This window comes from Microcaecilia unicolor, chromosome 11, assembly GCF_901765095.1.
Source record: "Microcaecilia unicolor chromosome 11, aMicUni1.1, whole genome shotgun sequence".
NCBI lineage: Eukaryota > Metazoa > Chordata > Amphibia > Gymnophiona > Siphonopidae > Microcaecilia > Microcaecilia unicolor.
This window is the reverse complement of record NC_044041.1, coordinates 130,716,589-130,735,806: the sequence shown is the minus strand read 5'-3', so window position 1 is coordinate 130,735,806 and position 19,218 is coordinate 130,716,589.

The following is a 19,218-nucleotide window of genomic DNA, read 5'->3' as shown; positions in this document are numbered from 1 at the left end:
CTGGGGCTGACCAGTAGAACACTGGATCACGACACCCCACCGAACACACAGACGAGAGAGTGACTCGCCCGTCTCAACCCGTCCTGTGGCCCTGACCCGTCCACGATCAGACGGAAATCCAACTGCACCGGGGGGGACTAACGGAGCGAGCCCAAAGCTGAACTGAGCGATCCGAGGCTGAGAGCGACTGCCTACCTTACCCATGGCCCGACATGACCAAATGGAAGGCCAGCCGTACCGGAGTTAACCGACGGCGTTGACTGGAAACCTAGGCACCGATCATCACAAGGCCATGTGGATCGAACTCAGCACACCGGAGAAGCTGACAAGGCCTCGCTAAGCCCGAAGAATGAGAAAAGAAAGGAGACACAGGCCGAGTGACCCAAGTGGAGGAGAGGGGTGGCACCGGAGAGCCGTGAACGAACTAGACCACCGGATCACGGGTTCCCCAAGCAGACCGGGAGCGCTGAACTCCCCCTCCCCGGAGACAGCTCCAGGAACGACCCACCTGCACGGAAGAGATTGTGCCGCTGAAACCCTCTGCCAACGCGAGAGCGCACAAAGCCGAATGCCCACCCCGAATACAACACCTGGGGTTAACCGCCTGCACGGGAGAGATTTCGCCGCCGCCGAGATACAAGAGAGGGAGAAAATACCAACGCGGGAACGCAACTGACCGCTGCTGCACACCTAGCAACACTCGGCGAGTGATGCTCGAAACGGAACTGCTCAAACTAGAGGGCATATAACGCTGTTTCCAGATGCAACGCCGATGTCCTGAAGGCTTAACCCATGTAGTAACTATGATCCTAAATGCTTCTAAATGTATTAAATCTGTCTACAGCACCTTATAGTATAACTTAAATGCTCTAAACACCTTATAATAACTACCTCTATATGCATTAAGTGCCTTGTAGTGCCTTGTAGAATTATTTAAATGTTCTAAGTGCCTTTAGTACACCTTGTAGTACAACTGACTGCAATACTGATTACTGAATGCTAGCATAAATATTCTAAGTGCTCTACCACCTTCAAACACATGCCAAAAGCATCTCGCATTGTTTTTCTTCTTAGCCTGCTTCTAGCTACTTTACTTCTAAATGCTTTACAATTGATTGCTGCACTTGTTATTTAATAACTAAATGTTTGCTAAGTTAGGTTAAGCACGGATAGTATTACGCACTGCCATCCTTCTTGATCCAACTACTGTCAGAAACCAATTGATAAGACTGTTGATGCATCACTGATATCACCTACATCACCCAACACTCTCACGAACACCACCCACAAACATCCAACATGAACACTGACAAGCTACTAATAATAATCTACCTCATTCCCATAATCTACCACGCAAGGACCACCCCCAACATCAACAATAACCCAACCACAATTCACCAACTTGATGTACAACCCATTAACAACTCACCGGACCAAAAATACAATAACCAACCAAAAAGAAGAATTTCCACGTACAAACACCACCAACAGAAAGATGAAAGAAAAAACAACAACGACAAATTCAACCATCGAGGAAATAGACAACTAATTAAAATAAAAACATCCAACCCCCCCGACAGAACCATACCGCTCAATCCGAATAGGATATATCAACGCTAGATCAGCAGTAAGCAACTCAGTAGACATACTAGACTGGATCACTATAGAGAATCTAGACCTTCTATTCATAACGGAAACATGGTTCCACAGTCCTACAGACCCCGCCATTATAGGAACCTGCCCACCAGAATACAAGATCACCCACTGGACAAGAAATGGAAAAAGAGGTGGCGGAATAGCCATAATCTACAAATCCGAGTTCAACATCACAACCACTGGCGAATCTACCTCACCACAACTCGAAATCGCCTCAACAAGAATCACTCATCCGAACTTACAAGGACACCTCAATACAATCCTATTCTACAGGCCACCAGAAAAATGGAAAGACTCCCAAACACAACTCATGGACTTCATCTCAAACACATGCGTCTCTGCCTCAAACATCCTCATAATAGGAGACATCAACCTACACCTCGAAGACGACACCTCAACAGGCACACAAGAATGCAAAGAATTCTTAAAACTCTGGGATTTACACGCACCTAACACTCAACCAACACACGAAAAAGGACACACATTAGACATCATTACACACAAATTCGATCCAGACTCAACTCTCCTACTTACAGATTCAAGATGGACTCCCACACCATGGACAGACCACTACAAAGCATACGTCTCCCTCCACTGGCGAAAAATACACAGAAACGCAGTTAACAAACATGAACGAACTACTTACACCACGAGAGGAAAAATAGACCCCACAACATTCTGGCAACAGGTCTACCAAAACGAATGGTCAATAAACACAGACACCGTACAATTCCTCCAAGAATGGGATGACATATGTAAGACTACATTAGACTCAATCGCCCCAACTCAAACCAGAACATCGCACAGGAAAAAATCAAATGCATGGTTTACTGAAGAGCTGAAAGAACTTAAAACACAAGTCAGAAAACTAGAACGTGCATGGAACAAAAAGAAAGATGAACACACACTGAATCTCTGGAAATCATTACGGAGGAAATACAAATACAACATAAAACAGACTAAAAGACTTCACTACAAAACAATAATTGGACCAAACTATAAAGACACACACAAACTCTTCAACCTTGTAAATAAACTACTGGACACCACACCACTTACAAATAACAGCAAGGATACACCAGGGGTCGACAACCTTGTGAAATACTTCAAGGAAAAAATTATACAACTACGATTTAAAATACCCACCAGCCCAATCGAATACTCCACATTCCTAAACTGTCTAGACCCAGAAGATGGAATATATCCAGCAGACAGGATCTGGACCGAATTCGAATCACTATCAGAGGACCTCATCTCTAAAACGCTTAAAAGATTCACCAAATCCCAATGCAAACTAGATATCTGCCCAAACAACCTCATGAAATTAGCTCCTCAACAATTCATAACAGACCTAACGAACCATGTGAATTTCATGCTACAAAATGGACTTTTTCCAAAGGAGAAAGGAAAGATCTTACTCACCCCAATACCCAAAGACACAAAGAAACACGCAAGCGAAATAACTATAGACCAGTAGCATCAATACCACTAATAACCAAAATAACCGAAGGGATGGTTACAAAACAACTCACAAACTACCTAAACAAGTTCTCAGTGCTGCACGACGCCCAATCAGGATTCCGGTCAAATCACAGCACAGAAACAGTACTAATTACCCTCATGACCAAATTTAAACAAATGATAGCAACCCGCATCAACATACTCCTTTTACAATTCGACATGTCAAGTGCCTTTGATATGGTTGACCATGGAATCCTATTACACATACTTGAATACTTTGGCATTGGAGGCAATGTCCTAAACTGGTTCAAGGGGTTCTTAACCTTACGATCATATCAGGTCACATCAAATTCAAACACGTCTGCTGCATGGACACCTGAATGTGGAGTGCCACAGGGATCCCCCCTCTCGCCAACTATTTTCAACCTAATGATGATCCCCTTGGCAAAACATCTATCAAACAACAACCTTAACCCATACATATATGCCGATGATGTAACGATATATATTCCTTTCAAACAAGACATTAATGAAATCTCCAACGAAATCAACCAAAGTCTACACATCATGAACACCTGACCTGGGCAGATGCATCCCGACTGAAACTGAACGCAGAAAAAACTCAATGCCTCATACTTACCTCCCAATACAACATGAAAAAATTTACCGTTATTAACACACCTAAACTAAATCTGCCAATCTCAGAAACTCTAAAAATCCTTGGAGTCACCATTGACTGCCACCTAACACTTGAGACTCACGCGAACAACACAACCAAAAAGATGTTCTACTCCATGTGGAAACTGAAAAGAATTAAACCATTCTTTCCAAGATCTGTCTTCCGCAGCCTAGTGCAATCACTTGTACTCAGTCATCTAGACTACTGCAACTCGCTATACGCAAGCTGCAAAGAACAAATACTGAGGAAACTTCAAACAGCCCAGAACACAGCAGCCAGACTCATCTTCGGAAAACCAAAATACGAAAGTGCTAAACCTTTGCATGAGAAGTTACACTGGCTCCCACTCAAGGAACGTATCACCTTTAAAGTATGCATCTTAGTGCACAAAATCATTCACGGTGAAGCCCCTGCATACAGAGCCGGTGGGCAGTGGGACTGGTGGTTGGGAGGCAGGGATAGTGCTGGACAGACTTGAACGGTCTGTGCCAGAGCCGGTGGTTGGGAGGAGGGGCTGGTGGTTGGGAGGCGGGGTTAGTGCTGGGCAGACTTATACGGTCTGTGCCCTGAAGAGCACAGGTACAAATCAAAGTAGGGTATACACAAAAAGCAGCAAATATGAGTTATCTTGGGCAGACTGGATGGACCGTGCAGGTCTTTTTCTGCCGTCATCTACTATGTTACTATGTTACATGTCTGAGTTAATAGACCTGCTACCCAGAAATGCTAAAAGATCATCCCGAACTTTCCTCAATCTCCACTTCACTAAGTGCAAAGGCATAAAATACAAAGTAATGCACGCCTCAACCTTCTCTTATATAAGCACGCAATTCTGGAATACATTACCACACAACCTGAAAACGATCTACGAACTAACCAACTTCCGCAGACTATTGAAAACTCATCTCTTTGAGAAAATCTACGGCAAGGCTGAAAACACATGAAGTTCATACACATCAATAGAAATACACCAATACACTTCTCCTAAATTTCTCTTCTCATACTTTCACCACACTTAATAATTTACCCATAGATAAAACTGTGACACCCTAACGTTCTCTGGCTATTGTTCTATCGTCCTATCATTCTCCATTGCTACATTCTATTGTTATATCCCCAAATGATATTATGAACTGACTGTCTACCCTAAACCCTCACAATGTAACCCATAATCATATTGTAACAAATTGTACTTCCATCATTCACAATGTATTGTAAGCCACACTGAACCCGCAAATAGGTGGGAAAATGTGGGATACAAATGCAATAAATAAATAAAATAAATAAAAAATACTTGTTGTTCACTGGAGGCTTGTCTGTATAGGGATAGATTTGTATTGGGAGTTTCATATTATTTTGATTTTATTTTTTTGTAGACTCAGTCTTTAACACCCAAAAATGAGTGCAGCATGCATGCAACAGCAAAAATCACATTAATTATTCAAAAGCATGCCAAATGCTTTTAAAGTTCTGTTATTCAGGTTAAATTGCCCTGTTGGCACTTTGCGATAAATAATTAGATTTTGGGTTGCTGTTTGGGCACTCGGTCTCTGAAAGGTTCGCCATCACTGAACTAGGTGCTTCCATTTAGGTGTTTTGAGGGCACGCAGTAGGAGTCTATTCTATAATGAAACCAAGGTATCCAGTTCTGTTATTGAATACTAGCATAACCCAATATTGATGTGCATATTTAGGTGCCCACAGCTGGTGTAAGTTCGAGTACCTAAATTTTATGAACGGAGACTGGCGCCCCTGACCCAACGGCTGCCTAGCCTGGAGCCAGGCAGTGAGAGCCCCGATCTGCCCAGGGTGCACTGAAGGAGAAAAATGCCTCGAGCCCGGCGCCGCACGAGATCTGACCAGCTTACCCACACTTCTTGGCGCTCCCGAACAGAGATCAGCGCCCTGACCCCAACGACCCACCAAGCGGACTAACAGGCGGTGATTGCCCAGGGCCAAGTGGGACCGATGCAAGGCGCACTCACCGGGAAGATCCGACCCCTAGGAGGCACTCCGACGGAGCGAGAGCTGAACACAGGAGGCGCCGTGAGACCCCCAAACGGAGGAGTTTTGAACCGTGTGCTCGCACACTGCAGTTTGCTTGCCACACACAAAAGGATCAAGCGGACCAGCAGATCGATCAGACTGGTGACCGCGTGGCCCGACCGATGGAGGACGAGAGCTGACCCACCCCCCGACCGCCAAGCAACGAAGCAGCTGGCAGACGCTGCCCCAGCCCAACCAGACCACGCCGGAGGTAACGTTCAGGTGAGCAGGAGAAACGCTCCGATCGAAATAGGATGCATTTAACATTTACCTTCTATAAATAAGAGTCATAGCTATAAGCACATCTCACTCTAATGCCCCACAGCATGCAGACATTAATAACACACTACAAGGCAACTTGAAATATCGCTTAGCCTAAACCAAAGTACAAGGTGTTGTATAAAGTAATTAAAAAAAAGGAACTGGCTTACCTAAATAGGTACTGTGTACTGAATTGCTGCTATCTCTAATTTTGGAAGGAGTTTTACAATACAGCACCTAAAGCCATATCTAGGAACTGGCTTACCTAAACAGGTACTACGTGCTGTATGCTGCTACCTCTAACTTTGGAAGGAGTTACAATATGGTGTCCATAGCTATATCTAGGAACAGGCTAATCTAAATAGGTACTGTGTACTACTATCTCTAATCTTGGTAGGAATTTTACAATATGGTGTACAAAGCCACACTGCCCTGTACCCAGGACAGCAATCCCGCCCATCCGACAATCTTCGCCTTAATTCAGCGCATTGTCCACTACAACGACACCTAGTTCTTTTCGTTTGAGATGGCTCCCAAATGGACACTGGCATCAGCTGGCATTTTCTCATAGTGCCAAAGACCAACACTACAATTAACGCCAAAATGACCACCGCCAAACTGCTCCTAATAATCTACTCCCTATCCCTAATTCACCATACACTAACCACCCCTCTCACAGATACCAACAATATACCCACAATACACAAACCCTACAGACTACCCAGACATAATATACTTCACCAAAATAACAACAACCAAATCAACGGAAGAATTACTACACGCGGACAAAATCAACACAAAGGAAAGAAAGGACATAACAAACCCAGATTCCAAGAGAATAGACAACTAACAAAAATTAACACAACTTCGAACCTAACCGACCCCTAACAAACAATTCAAGTGGGATACATTAACGCCAGATCAGTAGTCAACAAAACAACAACAACAACAGACTGGATTACGACAGACAATCTCGGCTTTCTATTCATTAGTGAAACCTGGATACACGATCATAAGGACCCCATAATTTTAGATCTATGCCCCCCAGGATACAAAATCACTCACTGGATAAGGAAAGAAAAAAGAGGAGGAGGCATAGCTTTAATCCACAGATCCCACTTTACCGTAACAACAGCAGCCGAATCCATAACCCCCCCAACTTGAAATTGCCTCAGTTAAAATCCACCACACAACCTTACTCGATCACCTAAACGTTGTCCTGTTTTATAGACCACCAGGTAACTGGCATGAATGCCAACCACACTTCATGGATTTCATATGGGTCATTCCATGCCAAGTGGTCTAAAATTTAAAAAAGTTCCCACCATCTTGTTCTCCAATTTGTTCAAATTTTATCTGTTGCGCGAGTCAGGTGTTAAACGAAGTTTCCCAAAATTTGAGGTCTCTAACTGCAATAGTTACAGATCTAGACCCCCTTTTCTGAAAGGTTGTCAGTCCATGAGCGCGCGACACTTACCAAAATGCCATTTTTGGGGTCTAATAAAATCCAAACACATTTATAAGAATGGCTAAAAAAATTCAAATCCTGTACAGTTTTTGATGCTAATTCCGATGAAATACATTTTAACATTATGGATGCAAAATCCAGTCAACCACGTTGACTCAAAGTGTGCATCAAAATTGGTCGCGACTCATCTAAACATATTTGGACCAATATTCAGACCGCAACAACTTCCATGCAAACAAAGATACGGACTTGAAATTTTGAACCAGCATTATGCTTGTGCTGGTCATAATACTGCCAGATTTGCAACTAGCCAGCATCTATAACCGCCCTGCAGGATCTCTTCAAATTTGGCACTGTCAGCGCAAATGGTAAAATGTACCAAAGTTCAAAGCCAATTATTAAAAGAGTCTGCCTGAATCAGCTTGTGAACAGTATCATCTGAAAGAGAAAATTGTGCTCTACAACACTGATATGTTTTTGTTATGCAATGCCACCCTTAAGTAGCCATTTACTCAGGCCAAAATATATTATATTTTGTGTGCGAGATGTATTGCATTGGTCCATGATGGCTGAGCCATTACTGGTTATCACATTGAAACCAGCATCCCCGATAGCCATGCAGTAACAGCCACGGGTGGGTATCTTTGCTGCAGGATCCCAAACCTGATTGTGGGTTTCTTTACTGTAGGATCCTAAGCCTGCCTTCTTCAGTTACTTCACTGCAGGTTCCCAAGCCTGCCTTCTTCAGTTACTTCATAATTCTGAAAGGTCCATCACGCCCAGCACTCTGTCTCCGACAGCGGCCAATCCAGGCCCCAAGAACCTGGCAAAAAAACCCAAAATTTAATAACGATCAATGGACTTTTCCTTCAGAAATCTGTCCGGACCCCCTTTAAACTCAGCAAGGCCAGCTGCCGTCACTACCTTCTCCGGCAATGAGTTCCAGAGTCTAACTACGCGCTGAGTAAAGAAAACCTTTCCCCGATTTGTTTTAAACCTACCACATTTTAATTTCATCTTGTGTCCCCTGGTTCTATTATTGTTAGAAAGCGTAAACAAACGCTTCACATCTGTCCGCTCTATCCCGCTCATTATTTTGTAAACCTCTATCATATCACCTCTCAGCCGCCTTCTCTCCAGGCTAAAGAGTCCTAGCCATCTTAACCTCTCCTCATAGGATAGTCGTCCCATCCCTTTTATCATTTTTGTCGCCCTTCTCTGCACCTTCTCCAATTCCTTTATATCTTTTTTGAGATGAGGCAACCAGAACTGAGCACCATGGAGCCATATAACGGCATTATAACATCCTCATGCTTGGTTTCCATCCGTTTTCTAATAATACTCAACACCTTCTTAGCCGCCGCAGCAGCACATTGAGCTGAAGATTTCAACGTCCTATCCACGATGACTCCCAGCTCCCTTTCTCGGTCCGTAACTCCTAATGTGGAACCATGCATAACATAGCTGTAATTCGGGTTCCTCCTTCCCACATGCATCACTTTGCACTTGTCAACGTTGAACTTCATCTGCCATTTGGACGCCCAATCCCCCAGTCTCACGAGGTCTTCTTGTAATTTTTCACACTCCTCCTGTGACGAGATGACCCTGGATAATTTTGTCATCTGCGAATTTAATTACCTCACTAGTTACTCCCATCTCGAGGTCATTTATAAATATGTTAAAAAGCAGCGGTCCCAGCACAGACCCCTGAGGGACCCCACTAACCACCCTTCACCATCAAGAATAATGGCCATTTAACCCTACTCTCTGCTTCCTATCCTTTAACCAGCTCTTAATCCATAATAATACACTGCCTCCGATCCCATGACTCTCCAGTTTCCTTTGGAGTCTTTCATGCGACACTTTGTCAAACGCCTTCTGAAAATCTAGATATACAATATCCACCGGCTCCCCTTTGTCCACATGTTTGTTCACCCCCTCGAAAAAATGCAGTAGATTTGTGAGGCAAGACTTCCCTTCACTAAAACCGTGTTGACTTTGTCTCAGTAGCCCATGCTTTTGTATGTGCTCTGTAATTTTATTCTTAATAATAGCCTCCACCATTTTTCCCGGCACCGACGTCAGACTCACCAGTCTATAATTTCCCGGATCACCTCTGGAACCCTTTTAAAAAATCGGCGTTACATTGGCCACCCTCCAATCTTCCGGTACCACACCTGTTTTTAGGGATAAATTGCATATTACTAACAGTAGCTCCACAAGTTCATTTTTCAGTTCTATTAATACTCTGGGATGAATACCATCCAGTCCCAGTGATTTACTACTTTTCAGCTTGCAGAACTGCCCCATTACATCCTCCAAGTTTACAGTGAAATCATTTAGTCTTTCTGACTCGTCTGCTTCAAATACCTTTTCCGGCACCAGTATCCCTCCCATATCCTCCTCGGTGAAGACCGAAGCAAAGAATTCATTCAATTTCTCCGCTATGGCTTTGTCTTCCCTGATCGCCCCTTTAACACCACAGTCGTCCAGCGGCCCTACTGATTCTTTAGCCGGCTTCCTGCTTTTAATATACCTACACAAGTTTTTGCTATGTGTTTTTGCTTCCAACGCTAACTTTTTTTCAAAGTCCGTCTTAGCCCTCCTTATCTCCTTTTTGCATTCGGTTTGACATTCCTTATGTTTTATCTTATTGTCTTCAGTCTGTTCCCTTCTCCATTTTCTGAAGGATTGTTTTTTTGGCTCTAATAGCTTCCTTTACCTTACCATTTAGCCACGCCGGCTGACGTTTGGTCTTTTCTCCTCTTTTTCTAATACGCGGAATATATTTGTCCTGTACTTCTAGGATGGTGTTTTTGAACAGCATCCATGCCTGATTCGTTTTTTACCCTTTCAGCTGCTCCCTTCAGTCTTTTTTTCACCGTTCTTCTCATTTTATCGTAATCTCCTTTTCTAAAGTTAAACGCTAGTGTATTTGATTTCCTGAGTTCACTTACTTCGCAGCCAATATCAAAACCGATCATATTATGATCACTGTTATCAAGCAGCCCTCGCACCGTTACCCCCTGCACCAGATCATGAGCTCCACTAATGATTAAGTCTAGTATTTTTCCTTCTCTTGTCGGCTCCTGAATCAGCTGTTCCATGAAGCCGTCCTTGATTTCATGAAGAAATTTCACCTCCCTTGCATGTACCGATGTTTCATTCACCCAGTCTATATCCGGATAAAGCGAATGCTACATACCTGTAGAAGGTATTCTCCGAGGACAGCAGGCTGATTGTTCTCACTGATGGGTGACGTCCACGGCAGCCCCTCCAATCGGAACACTTTCTAGCAAAGTCCTTTGCTAGTCCTCGCGCGCCGATGCGCACCGCGCATGCGCGGCCGTCTTCCCGCCCGAACCGGCTCGTGCCGGCCAGTCTCATATGTAGCAAGACAAAGAGAAGGGAAGACACAACTCCAAAGGGGAGGCGGGCGGGTTTGTAAGAACAATCAGCCTGCTGTCCTCGGAGAATACCTTCTACAGGTATGTAGCATTCGCTTTCTCCGAGGACAAGCAGGCTGCTTGTTCTCACTGATGGGGTATCCCTAGCCCCCAGGCTCACTCAAAACAACAACCATGGTCAATTGGGCCTCGCAACGGTGAGAATATAACTGAGATTGACCTAAAAAAATTACCAACTAACTGAGAGTGCAGCCTGGAACAGAACAAACATGGGCCTAGGGGGGTGGAGTTGGATTCTAAACCCCGAACAGATTCTGAAGCACTGACTGCCTGAACCGACTGTCGCGTCGGGTATCCTGCTGCAGGCAGTAATGAGATGTGAATGTGTGGACAGATGACCACGTCGCAGCTTTGCAAATCTCTTCAATAGTGGCTGACTTCAAGTGGGCTACCGACGCTGCCATGGCTCTAACATTATGAGCCGTGACATGACCCTCAAGAGCCAGCCCAGCCTGGGCGTAAGTGAAGGAAATGCAATCTGCTAGCCAATTGGATATGGTGCGTTTTCCCACAGCCACTCCCCTCCTGTTGGGATCAAAAGAAACAAACAATTGGGCGGACTGTCTGTTGGGCTGTGTCCGCTCCAGATAGAAGGCCAATGCTCTCTTGCAGTCCAATGTGTGCAGCTGACGTTCAGCAGGGCAGGAATGAGGACGGGGAAAGAATGTTGGCAAGACAATTGACTGGTTCAGATGGAACTCCGACACAACCTTTGGCAAGAACTTAGGGTGAGTGCGGAGGACTACTCTGTTATGATGAAATTTGGTGTAAGGGGCCTGGGCTACCAGGGCCTGAAGCTCACTGACTCTACGAGCTGAAGTAACTGCCACCAAGAAAATGACCTTCCAGGTCAAGTACTTCAGATGGCAGGAATCCAGTGGCTCAAAAGGAGGTTTCATCAGCTGGGTGAGAACGACATTGAGATCCCATGACACTGTAGGAGGCTTGACAGGGGGCTTTGACAAAAGCAAACCTCTCATGAAGCTAACAACTAAAGGCTGTCCTGAGATCGGCTTACCTTCCACACGGTAATGGTATGCACTGATTGCACTAAGGTGAACCCTTACAGAGTTGGTCTTGAGACCGGACTCAGACAAGTGCAGAAGGTATTCAAGCAGGGTCTGTGTAGGACAAGAGCGAGGATCTAGGGCCTTGCTGTCACACCAGACGGCAAACCTCCTCCACAGAAAGAAGTAACTCCTCTTAGTGGAATCTTTCCTGGAAGCAAGCAAGATGCGGGAGACACCCTCTGACAGACCCAAAGAGGCAAAGTCTACGCTCTCAACATCCAGGCCGTGAGAGCCAGGGACCGGAGGTTGGGATGCAGAAGCGCCCCTTCGTCCTGTGTGATGAGGGTCGGAAAACACTCCAATCTCCACGGTTCTTCGGAGGACAACTCCAGAAGAAGAGGGAACCAGATCTGACGCGGCCAAAAAGGAGCAATCAGAATCATGGTGCCTCGGTCTTGCTTCAGTTTCAACGAAGTCTTCCCCACCAGAGGTATGGGAGGATAAGCATACAGCAGACCTTCCCCCCAGTCCAGGAGGAAGGCATCCGATGCCAGTCTGCCGTGGGCCTGAAGCCTGGAACAGAACTGAGGGACCTTGTGGTTGGCTCGAGATGCGAAGAGATCTACCAAGGGGGTGCCCCACACCTGGAAGATCTGCCGCACTACACGGGAATTGAGCGACCACTCGTGAGGTTGCATAATCCTGCTCAATCTGTCGGCCAGACTGTTGTTTACGCCTGCCAGATATGTGGCTTGGAGCACCATGCCGTGACGGCAAGCCCAGAGCCACATGCTGACGGCTTCCTGACACAGGGGGCAAGATCCGGTGCCCCCCTGCTTGTTGACGTAATACATGGCAACCTGGTTGTCTGTCTGAATTTGGATAATTTGGTGGGACAGCCGATCTCTGAAAGCCTTCAGAGCGTTCCAGATCGCTCGTAACTCCAGAAGATTGATCTGCAGATCGCGTTCCTGGAGGGACCAGCTTCCTTGGGTGTGAAGCCCATCGACATGAGCTCCCCATCCCAGGAGAGACGCATCCGTGGTCAGCACTTTTTGTGGCTGAGGAATTTGGAAAGGACGTCCCAGAGTCAAATTGGACCAAATCGTCCACCAATTCAGGGATTTGAGAAAACTCGTGGACAGGTGGATCACGTCTTCTAGATCTCCAGCAGCCTGAAACCACTGGGAAGCTAGGGTCCATTGAGCAGATCTCATGTGAAGGCGGGCCATGGGAGTCACATGAACTGTGGAGGCCAAGTGGCCCAGCAATCTCAACATCTGCCGAGCTGTGATCTGCTGGGACGCTCGCACCCGCGAGACGAGGGACAACAAGTTGTTGGCTCTCGTCTCTGGGAGATAGGTGCGAGCCGTCCGAGAATCCAGCAGAGCTCCTATGAATTCGAGTTTCTGCACTGGGAGAAGATGGGACTTTGGATAATTTATCACAAACCCCAGTAGCTCCAGGAGGCGAATAGTCATCTGCATGGACTGCAGGGCTCCTGCCTCGGATGTGTTCTTCACCAGCCAATCGTCGAAATGTGGGATCATGTGTACCCCCAGTCTGCGAAGTGCCGCTGCTACTACAGCCAAGCACTTCGTGAACACTCTGGGCGCAGAGGCGAGCCCAAAGGGTAGCACACAGTACTGGAAGTGACGTGTGCCCAGCTGAAATCGCAGATACTGTCTGTGAGCTGGCAGTATCGGGATGTGCGTGTAGGCATCCTTCAAGTCCAGAGAGCATAGCCAAAAATAGGGGGAAGAAAAACTTCGACCGAGGCCTAAATAGGGCCTACCCCGACGACGAAAGAAAACTTACCGGGGCAAAGACTGGAAGTACGGGAAGGGAGAAAACCATAAAGGTCTCCTTCCAACACCTTTTTTTTTTTTTTTTGAACGAAGTCGATAAAACGACATGCGAGGTCAACTTTGGGGCGCGAACGGCGAAACACGACCGTACCGAGCGTGGACAAAAGAAGACTGGCCGGCACGAGCCGGTTCAGGCGGGAAGACGGCCGCGCATGCGTGGTGCGCATCGGCGCGCGAGGGCTAGCAAAGGACTTTGCTAGAAAGTGTTCCGATTGGAGGGGCTGCCATGGACGTCACCCATCAGTGAGAACAAGCAGCCTGCTTGTCCTCGGAGAATTGAAGTCACCCATTAATATAACATTTCCCTTTTTATTCGCTTCCCTAATTTCCCTTGTCATTGCTGCGTCCATCTGCTCGTCTTGGCCAGGCGGACGGTAGTACACTCCTATCACCATCCTTTTCCCCTTTCACGTGGAATTTCAATCCACAAGGATTCCAATATGGGTTTTGTCTCCTGCAATATTTGCAGCCTATCTGAGTCAAGGTTCTCATTTACATACAGTGCTACCCCTCCTCCAATCCTATCCACCCTATCGCTACGATATAATTTGTAGCCCTGTATGACTGTGTCCCATTGGTTATCTTCCTTTCACCAGGTCTCAGAGATGCCTATAATATCCAGTTTTTCATTGTGTGCAATGTACTCCAGCTCTCCCATCTTATGCCTCAGGCTCCTGGCATTTGCGTATAGACATTTCAATGTATGTGTGTTGTTCTGTATTTTATTACGTTTAATACATGGCGGGACCATGAGGATGCATAAAGCTTATGAAAGCATCTTTCTGTTCAACTGACGTTTCACAAACGTTTCCAATCCACCATAACAGCGCACAATAAACGACTGGACAATCAACGAATAAAATACGAATAAATAAATAATTATATCAATACTTTTAAGCGACTATTAAGACTCAATTTCCTAGAAATGAAGAAAAATTAGCGCATCAAGTGTACTAAATATAATATACTTTGACCTGAGTAAATGGCTACTTAATTGTGGTTCTTACCGTGATAATTTTCTTTCCTTTAGTCATAGCAGATGCATCTATTACAGATGGGTTGTGTCCATCAACCAGCAGAGGGAGATAGAGAGCACACTTTTTTCAGTGCCTCATACCAGCTTGCTCCATTGCCTCTCTTCAGTATTTGAAGCTTCCAAAGCAGTATGGCAAACCGCAATGGGAATAACATGAGTTTTCCTCACAGCGAACGATGGCCCTACAACAAAGGGCATTAACTCAGAATGGAGGGAATGAAACATCCTCCCGGAGCGCATAAACTCATCCTCCACTGAGACATAACTGGAGGGAATAAACTCATCCTCCCGGAGGGAATAAACTCATCCTCCAAAACATGAAACTGGAGGGAATTAAGTCATCCTCCTTTAATTGAACAAGAATCCTGAAGACTGTTTTCCGACTTTCTCCCAAGGACGGAATCTCCAGGAAACACGAACAGAACCTGAAATAGATTTACAGCAGATAGCATCAGACAGAGAGGGATCATGGCTGCATCTGCTATGACTAAAGGAAAGAAAATTATCACGGTAAGAACCTAATTTTCATTTCCTTGTCATCAAGCAGATGCAGCCATTACAGATGGGATGTATCAAAGCAATCCCTAGATAGGGTGGGAACAAGCCACACCACGCGCCAACACTTGCGCTCCAAAATGTGCGTCCCTCCTGGCAGCCACATCCAGCCTGTAATGTCGGGCAAAAGAGAGCTTAGAAGCCCATGTTGCTGCACTACAACTCTCTTGAAGAGAGAGTGCTCCAGTTTCAGCCCAGGGAGCCAAGAGAGTCTGCATTGGTAATCCTGAGATACTGGAGACCATCTTTGGAGTAGAGCATACTGTAGAGGTCTCAGGTGTGCTCTCGCTCAGGGCACCAGTTCCATGGTGGCCATCATCGATCCAAGCAGCTGGACAATGTCCCAAGCTCGCGGGCGGGGCATCCTCAGGAGCAGACGGACCTGATTCTGAAGCTTGCACCCCCTTTGCTCGGGTAGGTACACATACCCCGAGGCTGTGTCGAACCTGGCCCCAAAATATTCTAGAGACTGCGAGGGGGTCAGGTGACTTTTGGCTAAATTGACGACCCAGCCCAGAGATTGAAGTACTGAGACCACTCTGGCTGTTACATGCTGACTCTCTGCAGCAGAGTTTGCTCGAATGAACCAGTCGTCCAGGTACGGGTGAACCCGAATACCCTCTCGTATTAGAAAGGCAGCTACTACCACCATAACCTTCGAAAAGGTGCGGGGAGCTGTGGCGAGACCAAAAGGCAAGGCCCGGAACTGGAAATGCTTTCCCATCACCACAAACCTCAGAAACGTCTGGTGCGGGGGCCAAATTGGAATGTGCAAGTAAGCTTTTTTCAGGTCCAGAGACGTGAGAAACTCTCCTGGCTGTACCGCCGCAATGACGGAGCGCAGGGTTTCCATGTGAAAATGCAGCACTCTCAGGGACTTGTTTAATTCTTTTAAGTCCAGAATAGGGCGAAAGACCCTCCTTTTCGCGGCACCACAAAGTAGATGGAGTAGCGGCCGAAGCCGTGTTCGGCGGGAGGTACCAGGGACACGGCCCCTATCTGAATCAGACCTTGCAAAGTCTCCTCTACCGCTGCCTGTTTGGCGGCAGAACCGCATCGGGACTCCACAAACACGTCTCTTACAGGGGCGTCGAATTCTATTCTGAAACCGTCTCTGATCAGGTCCAAGACCCACTGATCTGAGGAAATGTTGGCCCACTCCTCGGCAAAGAGGGAAAGATGTCCTCCGATGACAGGACTCGAGGAGAGGGCCGGTGCACCATCATTAAGAGGGTCGCCCCTGAACTCCAGGCCTTGAGCCAGTGGCTGTGGAACATTTGTCCGAGCGAAAGGAGTTCCTCTGCTGAAAACGGGCACGAGAAGTGAACCCAGCAGAACGCCCCAGGCGGTACCTTCGAGCTTCACGGAAGCGAGGTCTGTATGAGGAGTGGACCGCCACACCCTTAGAGGAAGGACGAGGCCTATCTTCGGACAAGCGCTGGGGTTTAGCCTCACCCAGGCCCTTCACAATTTTCTCCAACTCCTCACCAAACAGGAGAAGGCCTTGAAAGGGCAACTTCACCAACCTTTGCTTAGAGGCCATGTCCGCCGCCCAATGCCGTAACCAAAGAAGACGGCGAGCCGCCACTGCTACTGCCATGTGTTTAGCCGAAGCTCTGACAATATCATAAAGGGCATCAGCAAGAAAGGACAAGGCCGACTCCATCCGCGGAGCCACATCTGAAAAGGGCTCCGCTCCATCACTGGGCTGTTCCACTGCCTGTTGCAACGAAGCCAGGCAGGTTCTAGCAGCATAACAACTGCATGCAGACGCCCGAATAGTGAGACCTGCAATTTCAAATGACCGCTTAAGTGCTGATTCCAGTCTACGGTCTTGAATATCCTTCAGGGCAACACCTCCTTCAACAGGGAGGGTAGTTCTCTTTGTCACAGCTGTGACTAGGGCATCCACTTTAGGCATAGCAAAGCGAGCCACATGCTCCTCACTCAGAGGGTATAATTGCCCCATAGCCCTAGAAACTTTCAAAGGTCCCTCGGGTCAGCCCATTGAGCCGAAATAAGCTCTTGGATGGAGTCATGCAAAGGAAAGGCTCGAGCAGGCTTTTTGGTACTAGCCATCCTAGGATTCACAGAGGAGGCTGTGCCACTGGCAGGGTCCTCAATAGAGAGAGCCTGCAGGGCATCAGAAATAAGCGCTGGCAGCTCATCACGGTGGAAAATCCTCACCGCGGAGGGATCGTCCAGATCCTGAGTCACTTCTGCACCAGACTCTGGCTCCTCAGACCATGAAGGCCTGCCAGAGTCCTCCGAATCCTCACAGCCCGACCACGGGGGGGGGGGGGGGGGGGAATGGAGGTGCAGCACTCTCTGAAGGGGAATGAGCCCTTCTGCACTTCATATTCTGCCAATTATCAGGGAATAACGCCTCAGAGGGCATACCCAGGCCCATGCCCACCGGGGGGGCATTAGGCCCATGCTGGGCTTTGTGGGAGAGCTCTTTTAAGCATGTATGCTTTATGCATTAATAAGACAAAATCAGGGGAGAAAAACTCACCCTGGGCACCAGGATCTCTGCCGGGGCTAGTAGCTCCCATATCAGCCTCACTCTGAGGCCTCCCCCCGGGCTCAGGACTCTCCGTCTCAGCGGAGGTCGCGCCATGTGGTAAATTCAAAATGGCGCCCGCTGCCAGCTCAGAGCGTGAAGAATCATCGCTCGCCATGCTCGGGCCGGCTCTAACATCTGTACAGCACGATTTACAGAGCCCCGCTGCTGATCAGCGCTTGCCACACTTGGAACAGCGCTTTACTGTCTCCGCAGCCATCGCCGAAAACGGCGGTAAAATTCAAAATGGCGGTTCGCACCAAAATCACCCCGATCGCGGGCCCACCCCAGAGGAGTCAGAAAACACTCTTACCTCACTGGACCAAGTATCACAGCTCCGGTCCCACAGAAAAAGGCAAGGAAAAACCTCTGTTGCAGTGTCTAAGCGCTTTTTTTTTTTTTTTTAACGCTGTGAGGAAAGCAGAGGTAAATAGAACTCCGGAGGCTCAGGTGAGTGGGAAAGGCAGGGAAAGGGCGAACCTATGTGCCTGCATCCACTGTTGGTGGGGAAGGACAGGGAAAGCTAAGCAATGTGTCCACATCCACAGAGGTATGGGTAAGGCAGGGAAAGGGCGAACCTATGTGCCTTTAAAGTGAAGCTGCTATAGCCTCCAACACCCCTGCTAAGAACTGGCAAAAGCACAGGAGCAACCTCCAGGCAGATTTTAGATGGAGCTCGAAGAAGCTGCAGCCACTCTGCTAGGGAAGATAGAGAATACTGAAGAGAGGCAGTGGAGCAAGCTGGTATGAGGAACTGAAAAAAGTGTGCTCTCTATCTCCCTCTGCTGGTTGATGGACACAACCCATCTGTAATGGCTGCATCTGCTTGATGACAAGGAAAAAGGAATTTTACTTACCCCAATACCTAAGGATTCAAAGAAAAAAACAAGTGACATAACCAACTACCGCCCGGTAGCATCTATCCCTCTGGCAACCAAACAAATGGAAAGTATGGTAACCAAACAACTTACCGACTACTTAAACAAATTCTCAATACTACACGAATCTCAATCAGGATTTCAATCCAACCACAGCACCGAAACAGTACTAGTCACTCTTCTAACCAAATTCAAACAAGCAATTGCAACTGGCAACAGTGTACTTCTCCTACAATTCGACATGTCCAGCGCGTTCAACATGGTAAGCCA